Genomic DNA, 15,828 nt, shown 5'->3' on the forward strand with positions numbered 1-15,828 from the left:
CCTGGCACTGAGCTACACAGCCTACTCCAGTGCTTTTTGTGTTCTTTTTGTGTTTTGTTTGAGAAAGTATCTCAAATTTATCTGGCCTCCAGCCCCCCCCCCCGTGTGTGTGTGTGTTATGCACACGTGCTGTGGCACAGGTGTGGAGGTCAGAGGCCAGTGGTAGAGTCATTTCTCTCCTTCCATCCATTTTTGAGTTCCAGAGATCACTCCCAGGGCATCAGCTTGCATCCTCAGGTAGTGAGTGCCTTTACCCACTGAGCCATCTGTTGGCCTGGCCCTGCTTTTTATGTAGATGCTGGGGATATGAACACAGGTTTGCACAGCTAGCACTTCACCTGTGGAGCCAGCGCTTGTCACAACCATCTATTTGGGTGGTCATGTAAGTTTTAAATGTTTCATTTTGTTACTGTAATGCTCATTGTATAAGAATTAACCAGGGGACTGGAGAGATGGTTCAGTGGTTAAGAGCACTGGCTGCTCTTCCAAAGGACCTGGGTTCAATTCCTAGCACCCATATGGCAGCTTACCACTGTCTTTAACTCCAAGTCCAGGGAACTGAATAGCCTTACATGCATATACATGTAGGCAGAATACAACGCCTATGGCAGCTTACGACTGTCTTTAACTCCAAGTCCAGGGAACTGAATAGCCTTACACGCATATACATGTAGGCAGAATACAACACCTATGGCAGCTTACGACTGTCTTTAACTCCAAGTCCAGGGAACTGAATAGCCTTACACGCATACTCAGTTTGATCATTCTTTTTTATGCCTTTTGAGATTTTTTTTTTTTTTAGTTTACTTAATAGGAAAAAAAGAAGAAGAAGAAGAAGAAGAAGAAGAAGAAGAAGAAGAAGAAGAAGAAGAAGAAGAAGAAGAAGAAGAAGAAGAAGAAGAAGAAGAAGAATAATCTAGTTAAGTCCCAGGTAGAGAAGAACACAGGGAAGATTCTGTGGACTTAAGGCTTTGTTTGTGGCATGCTTACAATACTAAGGGTCAGTAGCTACATTAAAAAGTAAGACCTTTCCGGGGACTGGTGAGATGGCTCAGTGGGTAAGAGCACCCTACTGCTCTTCCGAAGGTCCAGAGTTCAAATCCCAGCAACCACATGGTGGCTTATAACCAGAGTTCAAATCCCAGCAACCACATGGTGGCTTATAACCATCCGTAACAAGATCTGACGCCCTCTTCTCCAGTGTCTGAAGACAGCTACAGTGTAATTACATATAATAAATAAATAAATCTTTAAAAAAAAAAAAAAAGTAAGACCTTTCCAAGAAAAAATTTCAAAAGAATTCTTAATTCTCCTTGCTTTTGAAAGTAAAACTAGCTGGAGACATGGCTCAGCTGTTAATACTGCAGAGGGCCCAGGCTTGATCCCCAGCACCCATATTGGGCAGCGCATACCTACATGTAACTCCAGTTCCATGGGATCAAACACCCTCTTCTGGATTCCATGGGTATTGCACACACAGGGTGCACATACAGGGAAGCAGGCACATGCACATGAACAAAATAAATAAATTAGAAATGGTCAAGTTAAATATCAAGCATTTAAAAAATAAATCCAACTGTAATCAGAAGGTAGAATTGCTATTCCTAATGTTTGTTAGCATATCAGTTTCACTTCCCAGTAATAACACCAGCAATGAAGACAAAAATAAGCAAAAAATGCAGACTAAATATATAATTATGATAGCTCCTTAAACGTAAAGCATTATTTACAAAACCGATGCTTGGCTCAAACTGATGTTTTCATCCAGGTGCCCAGTAGGATGAGATCATCCAGAAACGCTGGACATGGGTCCCTAAAATAACACTCTATTCTTCAAGCCTTCCTATGTATCTGAATAATGAAATTCTGTAATCCTTTTTCACACCTCTGAATAAGAGAAACACAGAAGGACAGACACCAAAAAAGTAGCAGCCAACTCTGTCATCTGATGAAGGATGGACAGACGGACAGATGAGTGCGTGTTCCAGCCTCACCTGCTCATCAAGAGAAAGAGACAGGTGACTCTGAGCTGCAGAGGATGTCGGAGTCAATAGGTAATGGTTGTGGTTTCCAGGGCTTGAGCAGCTTCTGGCTCAGGTGCAGGATGGTCATTGCTTGCTCCTGCTTCTCAGTGGCTGGCGGAGCATGTAGCTACAGCAGGATGTCCTTCCTCTCAAGTCCCCATTTCTCTTGGTGCCTGTTCTTTGGGGTGCTCACATGGAGAGTGAGACCAGGTATATCTTCTTAAACCTCATGTGTAAGTAAACCCCAGACAGTAGAACTACGGGCAGCAGACATCTTGTTCTTTTAAAACAAATGTATTTATGAAGAAAGATTCCTTTAAGATATGATTGCTGAGGAGAGGAACGACCTGGGCTGCCTGTGGACATTTGAACAGTCCTCTTTGGAGCTCCAAGTCTGCAGACAGTGGGCCCTGGTAACAGCGGGCCACATAGTTCCATTGATGGTCAAGGTGCTCTGTGGACCTGGATTTTCCCTACTCAAAAGATCTGGATTAAAGGTGTGTAGAAAATCATGAACTAAAGCCATATCTCATTTTGTTATACTGTGGCAGATGTGGGGGTCTCTGTCCCACTCTTCTCGGGTATGAATTCAGTCAAGAGGCAGAGTTTAAGTGAAAGTTTATCCAGCGAAGCAGCAGTTTAGCTGGAGAAGCTGAACTGAACACTCTCAAGAATTGGAGTCCCCAGGCAGAGCTTCATATTGGGGTCTACACTGTGGGGTTTTAAAGTTTTAAGGAATACTTAGGACATGGGTGACATGCTCATTAGGTAAGGTGACTCTTCTGTCACAAATCATGGTGGACTCGATCTTCCTTTTAGAGTGTTTTCTACCATGATCTGCACAAAAAGAGAAGGGTATAAAAGCCACAATGTAGACGATGTTACAATAACGCCATGAATCCCACAGTGAGGATGCAGACTCTTTGTGTATTAGTCAGGGTTCTCTAGAGTAACCACTTATAAAATGATCTCTCTATACATAGATTTATTAGAATGTCTTACAGGCTAATGCAACAAAGGCAGGCTATGAATGGAGAGTCCTAGAATCCAGGAGCTACTCAGCCCATGAGGCTGGATGTTTCCGCTGGTCTTCAGTATACTCTGAAATGCTGAAGAAGGCTCTAATGTAGTGGATCTCAACCTTCCTGATGCTGTGATCCTTTGATACAGTTCCTCATGTTGTGGTGAAACCCCAACCATAAAATTATTTTCATTGCTAGTTTATAGCTATCATTTTCCTCCTGGCATAAGTTTTATAATGTAAATATCTGCGTTTTCTGATGGTCTTGGGCGACCCTTGTGAAAGAGTCATTCAACCCCCAAGGGGACATAACCCATAGGTTGAGAACTGCCGTGCAGTCCCCTGAGAACTGTTGGACTGTCTGTGGCAGTACCTTCCTGGAGTAGATGGTAAGAACTATCTTTACCTGTGATTTAATCACTTGTGTTAGAGAAAGTAGAACAATCCATGAAAGAGAAATAGTGCCCGCACATGTTCTTCAGGAAGACCCAGTGGGTGCCAGCCAGAGGCTGCCAAGACTAAGACTGACTTTGTTCCTTTTCTCCTGTCCTTCATTCCACCTGGTCAGCTTGGCTTCTTCATGCCCAGACTTCTCAATTCTCCTCTCTAGCACTCCCGACCTTGTCACTCAAAGCATAATGGTCCCTTTAACCCTAGCATCATGCTAGCAAGAAGATGGCCAAACACAGTAGACATTCAAAAAGGGTTTGCTGGGCTTGGGATATTTATGTGTTTACATGTCTTCAGAATTGTTCTTCTCTATAGCCAAGGCTAGCTTTGAACTCTGATTCTCCTGCTTCATCCTCCTGTGCAGGGAGTGAGGGGCAAGACAATTCAGGCAAATAAAATGGATAAATGGGACAAACAAACAAAACATCTGTTTTTCAGAGAAGTTAAACATGTATCTTCTTATGTCATTCCTGAAAAGACTCGTGTCTCTATCTTTTTTTAGATATTATACTGTTGGCATGGTATTTAGCAAAACTTGTATATTTTTCTAAGTTGTATTCTTAATTGACAAATAGTATTTGTGTGTTAACAGAGTGCAGTAGGCTAATAGGTACTTGTATACAAGCTTGAATTTGAAATCGGTATTTTTCTGTGTGCTACCCAACATATACTTACATATGCCATACTGTCTGATTTGTTTTCCTACGGCTAGAATAACAGGTTGATTTCTACCAACCTTACTTCATTCTATTTGCTGGCTACATGGACAACATATGCTAGCTCAGAAGAGGAGTGGGCACGAGGTATGTGTATATTACTGTAACAGGGCCTCATCCTTTAGTAGTCACCAACAGCTTAGCACAACTGACTCCATGATGGAAGTACCATTCAGGTCATATCATAAAATTCAACATGCAGACAGTATCTCTTGTCAAAATGAAGAGAAGGACCTAATCTATCAAAGTACATAGCTCTGGGGAAGTCTCTAAATGCACTAACCTTGCTTCCTGGCTTCTGTGGTTCTGCTTCTGGCTAATCGTTCCTGTTAACTGAAGTATGTCAACCTAGAATATGGTTTTTGTGCTTAAAAGTTCATGAGGAGAAAAGGCTCAGTGTTACACTGGGATCCCAAACACCCAGTGCAGTTGCTGGCTGTCTAATAAATCCGTTCTATTGGCTTATGTCCATGCCTTAGCAGCTTTCTTTGGTGGATACCCTACATTTCTAGAGCCCCCACTGAGATCCCAGAGACCAGAACTCAAGACACCAAGGGTCTCAGAGTCCCTAGGAGTAGGGAAGAGTGAGGTCAAGGAGCTCACAGTCTCAGTTAGGGGATGCGCATCCTGAGTCCCACATCCCTAAGACTCCCTTTGATCAAACACTGCCTATGCTTTGGAGGGACCCGACACTTCCAACCCCAAAGGAAAACAGAAAGTTGCCTGGCCTGTTACCTCCGGAGGTAAGTCTGGTTAAGGTATCTTTTGTTTAGACACATAGGAAAGGTCAGGGGTAGCAGGTGATTCAGTGTCCAGGATCCATGTGAGATGTCACTAGATTCCCCCATGTGTATGGATGTGTGATGGCCACCCCTGGTTGTCTTCCCCCACCCCCGCTCCCCATGTGTATGTGACTTCCTATGAATTTATGTCAGTTCTGTTTCCATGTATTGACCTGTGGCTTTCTCTGAGACCTTTCCTGGCTTAGACCTACTCTTTCATATTGGGGACCTGAATCTTTTTGGCACTGCCAGGCCATCCAGAGGAACCCCCCCCCCCCCGAGTCCTCTGCCTTGTGAAGCGCTCACTTGGCTCCTGCTCAGGTCAGGGTTAGTCCTGGTCCCTGTGTGGAGGTGATGAAGGGCCTCCCTGCCATCAAAGTGGAATGCACACAGGGCCTGAGAAATAGTCCCCCAAGGCGCGCACTCCCTCTGCTCCCCGACCTGCTCCAAGCAGCCAGGGAAGGAAAGAGTTCCCTTGGGATGAGCTCAGAGGAGAAGAGAACGCTCCACACCTTCCTCCTTCATGATGTATCTCTTCTTTTCAACCAACGATCTGTATAATTGGAAAACTCAAATCCCACCATTCTCTGAAGAAAAAAAAATGTAGAACGACCACTCCCAGGCCAAGGGAGGGGATCATGGCAAGACAATGCAGCCTGGATAGGACAGATTTTCTCTTCTGTCCAACACAGACCAAGGAGACTTTGAACAACTTTCACTAGGTCTTTTTTTTCTTTCTTTCTTTTTTTAAAGACTCATTAAAGGCTACTGCTAAAAAGATTTTCTTTGTCACCCAGTTGGCCCCAGATATTAGAAAAAAAAAACTTTTAAAAGTTAGAAAGGTTAAAGGTATAGGCAGGTCCCAGTTGATGGAGGTAGCTCAAAGGTCAACTGATTGGGACAAGGCCTTTTGTATAAACTGAAAGCCATTGCCACCTTCTCTGATAATGAGACATGGTTAAACTTAGAGATACCCAGCACAAACTTGATGTCTTAGCCTCTATCAGAAGAGTAGAAAGTTCTGTCTATAACCAATAGATATAGTTAGACTATCTCTCAGAGTCACATCAAAGATTCCCCGGAGTATGGGCAGAAACCAACCCCCCAGGACTGGCCCAACATCAAGTTCCTGTAATTGTTCAACTAACCAGTTCAGCTACCTCCACCCAGATTAAACAATGCCCAAAGACCCTGGAGACAAAAAGAAACTTGCAGTCCCTATTGCCTGGCTCAGAGAAAAAGACATCCTGGTGCCCCATTGGTCACACTGGAATATGTCTGACTATGAAGAAGCCTGGGACCTCTGACTCTCATGAGTCTGATTCCTCCAGAGAAACAGGTGCAGTGTCTTGAACCCTCCCATAGGCAGAGGTGAGTCAACCCATCTTTGCTTTAAAATGGACAGACCTTGAGAGAGGTTACAGTAGGCAACTTGTGGCCTCAGGAATTTAGAAAACCTCCAGTCCTGTTTGATGGACAGTACATGTGGACCTCCTGCCTTTCCATCGGAGGCTCCCCGAGACCATATGCTTACAATATGTAAATGACCTCCTCTAGCCTTTAAAACCAAAAGTATAAAAGGACCACCAAGGAACCCCTGCAAGAGTTACAGACCTTGAAAGCCCAACTTTGTGCACCAGAGGCTGCTGGTCTTGGCTACCAGCTGAGGGGAGGCAACAGGAGCCTGTCTCAGAGTAGAATTACTGCTCTCCTTCAGATCCCAGACCCAAAGACTAAGAGAGAGGCGCTAGAGTTCCTAGGAGCAGCAGGATATTGAGGCCTCTGAATACCAGTTTGCGGAAGGAAACAGCAAGTCCTCTGTACAGCAGCACAAAGAGGGGCACTAAGACCCTGATCCGGACTGCTACTAAACAAGGACATTTGAAGCTTGAAAGACCCGGCTCTGACTTCAGCTCCTGCCCAAGTAGTTCCTGGTGTGCTAAACCTGTTTGTCCATGAAACAAAAGACAAAAGGGGGTTTAACCCAAACTTTGGGCCCCTGCAATTCCCTTGTGATGTGTCTGCCCAAACCAATGGACCCTGTAGCCACAGGATGGCCCACCTATCTAAGAGCTGTGGCAGCTACTGCTGGTCTAACACAGAACAATAAACACAAAGGTTAACTCTGGGTCAAGATGATCTTCCCACAGCACCCCTTGAGGCCTTTGAGACCCTCCTCTGAGAAACACCAGAATGCTGGCTGTCTAATGCCTGTGTGACCCAGTACCAGGTCCTACTCCTGGACCACCCTTGAGTCCCGTTTGAGAAACCCAACCCCATCAGCCATCAATTCTGCTTGATGATGACCTCTTGCTGGATGCCAACCTACAGGTGCTCATCCGTGACGTCACAGATGAAAGATGAAACCAGGTGCTCGGGAGCAGTCTTCTCTGGTGGATATCCCACAACATGATGACTGGAATATGAAGTCTCCCAGAAGAGATGCAGGAAACCTGCCTCTGCACTTTCCTGCGGCCTGCACAGTGCTTCCCTCCCCTTCCCACTTTCCCAGCCTAGATGCCTCAGGCCTTTCAGAGAAGGCAAACGGAGAGGGCCCAGCCTGGCACTGGAATATTGCAATTCCCCTTTCATGGTGGCACTCCCTTCCCCCTAACAGACTCCGCTCCCCCGGCCCCGGGAGGGGGAGTGGCAGATGTCGGCTTTGGGAACAGACAAACTGCAACATATCCAGCCTCTGTGTCATAGAGACTGACACTCTCCTTGATAGATAACTAACATTCCTCTGGTGCTGAGGGTTCCCGTCCTTGAGGGAAACAAGGACCAAGCATCCTTGAAAAGATAAGAGGTCCACTCTGGGACCATGAGAGAAGGGCAAGTAAGTGTTCCCAGTCAGCTGTGACCAGTTTGTAAAAAAGTACACTAACTTCTGATAGCACCATGACGTTACTTCCCAGGTCAGAAGAGTCCCCCTCCCAGCTGCATGATTCTGCTCCTGCTGTTTGAACAAACGATATCAGGCTTGAAGGATGGCTTCCCGTTGTCACCTCCCCTGTCACTTATCCCCAAAGCCTGAGGATCCCTGCTTATGCATGTGGGCGAATAAATACTCTAAGCCCCCTGTCACCGCATTCCTAACCTGTGCAGTGGGGAAGGCTTGCGATCCGGGTCTGACTCGTGAATAAAGTCTCTTTGTTATATTACACTGGACTTGCAATTCTTAGAGTTCTTCTAGGGTTCCCAAGACCTGGGTGTAACATCCCCATAGGTTTCCCTGTTGAATGCTTGCTCTCTAGGTGGCAGTGCTACTTTGGAGGCTGTGGAACTGTGGAGGAGGGATCGATCTAGTTAGAGCAGTCTCTGGGGCCATGGCTTTGAAGGATAGACTTGGACCCCTGTCCCTCACTTGCTCTCTGCTTTCTGTTTGACAGGAGGCAAAGAATCCCTTCTGTCACACGCTCAGCCAATTACGATATCCTGCCCAAGCACACAGGGCAAAGCCACCCTGGACTGAGCCCACTGACACTGTGAGCAACCAAAACCAAAACCAAACGAATGACTACAAACTCCAAGTCTTTTTTCTCCCTTAAGATTTCAGTTTTTAGACATCAGGAACGTGGCCAGGATGATAAGAACTGACTGATGAGACTGAGTCTGAAGCCCCGGGTGTGGGAAGGTGATCTGTGAAGAGTGATCTTCAATCTACTTGAAATCGTAGCACTCTGGGGACTGTGGCGGGAAGATCAAGCATTCCACACCTGGAGAGATGGCACAGTGGTTAAGAGTGCTTATTGCTCTTGCAAAGGCCCTGAGTTTGGTTCCCAGCATCCATGTGGGATGGTTCCCACCTACCTGCAACTCCAGCATCCAAGGGATCGGATGCTGTTTTTGGCTTCCACAGTTATTTGCAGACACATGGCACACACACAAATACATACACAAGCAAGCAAAACCAAACCAAACCATATGTATTTTTAAAAGAAGAGATAAAGCCCAGCCTAGGCTACATAATGAAACCTTGTCTCAGTGAAGACATAAGGAAGGGAGGTCATGAGTGAAAATTATTTCTACGCCAACACTTTCCAGGGCTGGCTCTGATTGAATCTATATGATACACACTGGTGTCTAATTTGTGAAATCTTTAATATATGTTTATTCCCTGCCCCCAGAGCCACTAGCATACCTTATGTGGTATTATCATGGTCCTTGCTAATAGGACATTTTACCCGTAACTATTTCTCTGGAGAAAACATGATTTATGCAATGCCAAAATGAACCCAACCTGGAGCCATGGCAGCACAGATTCGCATGGAGATCACTTTCTGTTCAAAGTCTGTCAGAGAGAGAAGTGAGGGTAAGGAGCTTCGTTGTGTTTGCTAATGTGAACAACCAGGGTTGAAAATGAGCTCAGATCCTCTGACTAACTTATCCCTCTTCTATGCTGAGACCATCTTACCACTGGAATGAGTCAAGATGGGGAAATGTTACAAACATAACAGGTCTCACCTCTACTCACCAAAGCTTACGTTCAACCCCAAATCTCCAAAGACTTCCTCACAGGTCTCAAACTCACATCCCATGGTTACCTCTATTTAGAAAAGATTCGAGCAACCTCCCCTCCTCCACTTGTGACCACAACCCATCCCACCCCCCACCCCCCACCCCCGGCTCAGTGCACACAGTGACTAGAATCAACGTGGACGAGGTCTGGAGCACAAACGGAAGCTCAAAGGAGCGAGGTGTGAGGCTTGACCACCGAACCCACTCCAAATCTCCCTACTACAAAGTGCAGCTTATCAAATTTACAAGGTGTAATCAGGCTGAGCCTGGTTATTATGGTATCCCACCACTCCTAACAAAGCACACATATATCTGTAGTACCTGCTTATATCATTATTAATGGCAGAATATTGATGTCCAATAATACTTTATGTCCAATGATATGAAAAGACCTTAAGAACATGACTTTCCCAGAGTTAAGTTCTGTCAATGTACTCAAAATCAATAGTGTTTTGTCTGTTGTTTATATCTCAAAATCCAGTTTGAATCTGCAGAATAACTATTTTTATGGAGCAAACATGCCAGTAATCTCTTATGAAAAATAAGTGTTCTAGAAGCAGGGTTGTTTTTGCTTCAGAGCAAGAAACAGTTCCTCCCCACCCCACCCCCCTATCTCTCCCTGTCCCCTCCCACACAGTTCTTGGCAAAAGAATGTTTGAGCACTCAAGAGGCCTTACTTCATGTGGGAACACATGGTCCAGGGATGCTTGCTGTATCAGCTTGAAGCCTGCTTTGGGAGCTGCTAACCTGCCGACGACACTCAATTCCAGCCTTCCAAATACTCTCCTTAATTCGCACAGCCCTGACCTGGGCTCTTTCAAACGTGAACGTGCTGTTTGTTTTGTCTTGTTTTGTTTTGTTCTCACTCATCAAAATCAAGCCACCAGGTGCCAATTCGCTGGACTTCCTGTTTGATATCCTTGAACTTATTTTTCTAGAATAAATGTTCTTTATCTGTTCTGGGAAGCTTAATTGTATCATGAGGAAGGAAAAAAAAATATAAGACAGAGTCTTTTACATTGTAAAAAATAGGAAGTATTCACAGCAGATAGGGTGACGTTGATTTTTAAAATGAATTGATTGATCCATTCTGAAAATCAGTGCCTAAAAATATGCCTGAAAAGAAACCGTCCCTGTGGGGAATTATTGGAATGACACAGGGTCACCCTGATGTCTCTTCCAAACCTGTAGATAGTGGTCCTGAGGAAATTATGAACCTATGATGTTACTTTCCTTTTCTGCCTCCTCCCCCTTCCCCTCCTCCCCTCCCCTCCCCCTTCCTTCCCTCTCCTCCCCCTCCCCCCCTCCTCCTCCCTCTTCTTTAAAAGAAGAGAGCATCACGCCAAAGATTCAAATTCATTCCTTTCGGTGTAGTTTAATTACACAAGCCTTATGCTAATTATCGTTGTACTGCAGATTTGGCAGCTTAACAAAAATCTCAAACGTGTGCACACAAGTTCAAAAACTGTTTCAGTGGCCCAGAGTTGGGCTAAGAAGGCATTTCAGAGGATGCCAATCCACAGCGAGGATGGCTTTTCTATTTTTCTTTTTCTTTCTTTCTTTCTTTCTTTCTTTCTTTTTTTAATCTCATATGTAGCTTGTAATTTGTTTAATTAGCGTGTGTATGTGATTATCTGCCCTCTAATCTACAACCCAAATCTATATTCCTTAACATCTGGGAATAGTGAATGCTAATATGACAGACCAAAGAAATACAAACTTCCTCTTGGGCCACTCCTGTACTGGCCCTGTGGTCTCCTCACCTTGGACCATCTCTGGGGGCAGCAGGGACGCTGCATTTCCAATATCCAGCATTCCTAGAAGGGTATAGATTGGGAAGTCCCGACAGTGCAAGGGGACGATGCGGAAATGTCACTGTCCATCTCTGAGTTTGTGCAGCTGGGCGTTGGGGAAGAGTTCTTTCAGTGGCCCGTTCCTTGATGTTAAGATGGGGCAAAAAGTACCTGTGAAGAAAGAACACTGGACTTGGAGGAAGTGAGACTGTGGAGGTGCTTGAGAGGCAATATCACAGTAGCTAGAAGGGAAGCCATGAGCAAGAAGCAGAACTAATTAGAAACTGAGTTAGAAGCAAGGTATCATCTTTCGTCATGTTGTGTTAAGAGAATCCCAATAGCTGGGTAAAGCTGGAGGACCAGGTAAGGGTTCTACCCTCTGCTTCTTTTCCATAAAGCTGTTAACTGAAGTTCAGGGGTCGGGAAGCTACAGCTGCATTAGACACTCAACAGAGAAGATTGACTGGTTAGAATTGAACATGGTATTTGGGGCAACCTGATTATGTGTTCCCAGGAAACTGCCACTCATATTTGGGTCCAAAACAAGTTATTTCTTATCCTCTGTGAGATGAGAACTATGTTTTTGTGTCAACAATATTTATCTATCAAAAAAATTAGTGAAGTCATACCAATTCTGAACTACCAGGACCATCATTAAGCTTGTGTTTTATTTACTGATAGCGCCAGCAATGTAATGGGGCCAGAAAGCTAGTTAACAACATCACTGACAAGTTGTAGGGCCTGGACATACAGCAGGAAAGAAGAACAGTGTGTAGACTCTAGGAAGTAGGAAGATGAATGAAGAGGCGAGTGTGCCCACGCCACAGCTGCAAATCCTTGAGCAACAGGACTTGTCTTATAATCATCTTTAACCACACTGAAGTTTGAGAAAGAGCAGCTCCCGTGATAATTTCACAGTCTTGAAGTCTGTTTGATGTGCTGGTAAACATGTCAGTTCAGTCTTCTCTCCCTGCCTCTCATTACTGTTTCAGTCCTGAGGGTAGACATTTATTGGGGACTTTCTTAGTGGGAAGGGGAATCATGAACTGGGAGGTAGGAGACCACTCTACCACGTTTTAGATCTTGCTGCTGCTTGGGCTCCATTCTTTCCCACCTCAGCAAGCTTTGAATGACATAGAGTACCGGATCAAATATGTGAATTTAGGTTAACCAGATGGTTTTCCCCTCAGATGAATGCAGGGATGACATTTCCGAGTTGATAGAGGATCTGAGAAAGAAGTGGTCCTGAGCAGCACCTTTACTCTTTCCTCTCATAGCCTCACACTCCTGCCACCGCCACCCCTTTCTCATCCCACACAGCCCCCCTCCTTCATCAGCCGAACCATTCCATTTCTCTCTGAGGGAGCAGCATACCCGGTGACAGCAGTGAGTCCCAGACTTCTGTGTCTCTAGTCTGTAATGGACTTGACAAAACTCCAGATCTGGTAGGACGCAAAAGCAGGAACTTCATGTGAAGGGATCTCACTGGGTTTTTGTTTGTTAATCTGCACCTAAGTTAGCAGAAGCTTTCCCAGGTGTCTGGTGTTGGAAAGGTTTTGTCACACTAATAACTTTGGCCCTCATCATGATATCTCCTCACTCTAGGTACCCATCAAATTTAGTGAAGCAAACATCTTATGGATGCCTAAAATAATGAAGGGCCTTTCGTCTTGTGGTTTAAAATACAATTCTTTTATGATTGATATAGCTGAAGATCTAAATCTATATCTATATGTATATTTATTTGTATGTATATGTATATGTATATGTATATGTATATGTATATGTATATGTATATGTATATGTATATGTATATGTATATGTATATGTATATGTATATGTATATTTATTGCACAGAGGTCACCCTATAGGATTTGATAATCTCTAAAAGTAGATTAATTGTGGGGTTGGAGAGATGGCTCAGTGGTTAAGAGCACTGGCTGCTCTTCTGGAGGTTCTGAGTTCGATTCCCAGCAACCACATGGTGGCTCATGACCATCTGTAATGGGATCTGATGCCCTCTTCTGGTGTGTCTGAAGACAGCTACAGTGTACTCATATAAATAAAATAAATAAATCTTTTTTAAAAAGTAAGTTAACCATACATTCTTTAATTCCCCATGAGAATTCATTAGGCAACAGGGAAAGAACAAGAAACAACACAGAGTCAATTATTCTCAAAAGGAAACTTAAGAACTGACAAAGCAATAGAACACCTCTGTACCATGCAGAGGTCTGTAAGATGCCACTGAACACCTCCGTACCATGCAGAGGTCTGTAAGATGCCACTGGCAAGAGAAACATAGAAAGAGTTTTGAAGGTGTCTTTCCATTTACATACAGTAAGAAAATGTCTGAGTAAATAGTTAAGACAACCTACTGAATTATTTTTGTGCTGTACATCAATTTTATCATGTGGGTTTTATTTAATTCTTCACTTAAATGGTTTATAATCATAGGTTTACAAGTGTTTATATCTTAAGGAAAAAATCCTTTGGATACTAGCTATGTCTTCATGAGACAAAGTTTTTGTCAATATAGAAAAGTCTATGAAATAAATTATCCTAAGTTCATGCTAGGATTTTAAAAAATGCTAAAGCTGCAAGGTTAAAAGAAAAAGAAATCTCCTGAACATTTCAATTGTGCTTAAAAATACCTTTATTGTTGTATGAGGAAAAAGAGAGAGGCAGGGAGCACGGGGGAGGGAGAGGGAGAAAGACGATATAATATTGTTTTCTTACACTTAAAAGTGAATAATAAAACCAAACCCTCATAAAGATTTCTAGGTCCATGTCACCATCCATCAACAGTTTGAATGGAAGACACATTTTACCACTCCCTGGTGAATAATAATGGAGTCAATGGTAGCCTTGGGAATTGAAGAAACCCCAAAACACAGAGAAAGTCTGACTGTGGATGAAATTAATTACTGTTATCCTTGAATCCTAGGACAATTCTCCCATTGTTCTCTGTGGTAGGGTAAGGAGTCTTTGTTCTCCGGCTCACGAGGAAGCACTTTTTACTACTTGAGAATTTCATATGAAAATAAAAATGTCCTCTGTGACAAATAGCAAACTCTTTGTAGGCAAATAGATTTCAGGTCACTAAAGACAAGAAAATATTTCTCTAAAGACACATGGAAACTATAATGGTTACTTTTAGTCCCTGTCTCCCACCCTAGGGCTAATGGTCGAACACAGGGCCTCATGAATGGCAGGCAAGCATCCTATCACAGAGCTGTGTCTCTCATTTGTGAAGGGGCAATTTATACATACTCCAGATCTTTTGCGTTAAATTGAGTATGGTAAGTAAAATACCAAAGTATGGGAAGACCACTGACACTTAAAAGCACACAGAAGAGAGAACAGCCAACAGACACACATTTCTGAGCTAACAGGTTTTCCTGAGCGCTAGTTCAGCGGTCCTTGGAAAGCTTGGCCAATCTTATTTTAATACATCAGTTTCACATAAAAACAAGTCAGAACATTTGCAAGGCAAGATGTTGTTTCCCTTTATGTAGTCAGTAAAAGCACAGCTCTAAGATCAAGCTGTAATAACAAAAGAATTTGGGAGCAGCTGATTTTAGACTTATAAAAACAACTCACCCTTACGCCTCAAGGCATCCTGAATATGAAGTGTGCTTTGTGCTTCAAGTGTCAGGGTAAGTAAGCCTGCCTTTTTTTTGTAATGAGATAACTCACACGGAGGAAAAAATGAGAAGAAATGATTGTACACAGTGATCTGAGAGTGAGTGAGTAACACTTGTATCATAAAATCATGTATTCTACTGCCTTCCCCTTAATCTCAGCACTCAGGAGACAGAGGCAGGAGGATTTCTGTGAATTCCAGGCCAATTTGGTCTACAAAACAAGGTCCAAAACAACCAGGGGAGTTACAGAGGAATCCTGTCTTGAAAAACCATAAAACAAAACACCCCCCTCCTGGTCCCCAAGTAATGAATTCTGTTGTTGCTGTTTCTTAAACATTTAGGAGTGGAACATTAATTTATTAATGATTATATGTGAAGGCTTGAAGTTTTCTGGTATTTATGGCTTAAGTTGTGTTGAATATTAGCTATTGTAGCACTCTTGAAAAATCCATGCTTTTGGGAAAAGTAAGAGGTAAAAACTTGTGATACATTGCTTTAAGTCAATTAGGGAATGACGAATATGCTGTTAAATGTTCCTTTGGTATTTTGCATGATTCTACCTGCCTCTCATACATTATCATTTAATTTCCCTGTCTCTAGGAAGTGGATATTGTTCTCATTTACCAAGCCATCAAACTGAGGTCCACGGCCACACTACACTCCATAGCACAAAACAAAAACAAAACAAATCAAAAACCATGTTGCCAGGACTCTAATCTAGGCAATTGCAACATTTGCAGATCTAATCAACTCATTAAGTTCCTTTAGGTTCTGTATTTATTAACTGACTGCCTAGGAGTCTAATCACTTCTTTCGGGTTACTTTAAAGCCACTATTAGCAGATATACGGAAAGAGAGTTGCCACTTATTACAAACT

The sequence above is a fragment of the Mus pahari genome, chromosome 1 (assembly GCF_900095145.1).
Source record: "Mus pahari chromosome 1, PAHARI_EIJ_v1.1, whole genome shotgun sequence".
NCBI lineage: Eukaryota > Metazoa > Chordata > Mammalia > Rodentia > Muridae > Mus > Mus pahari.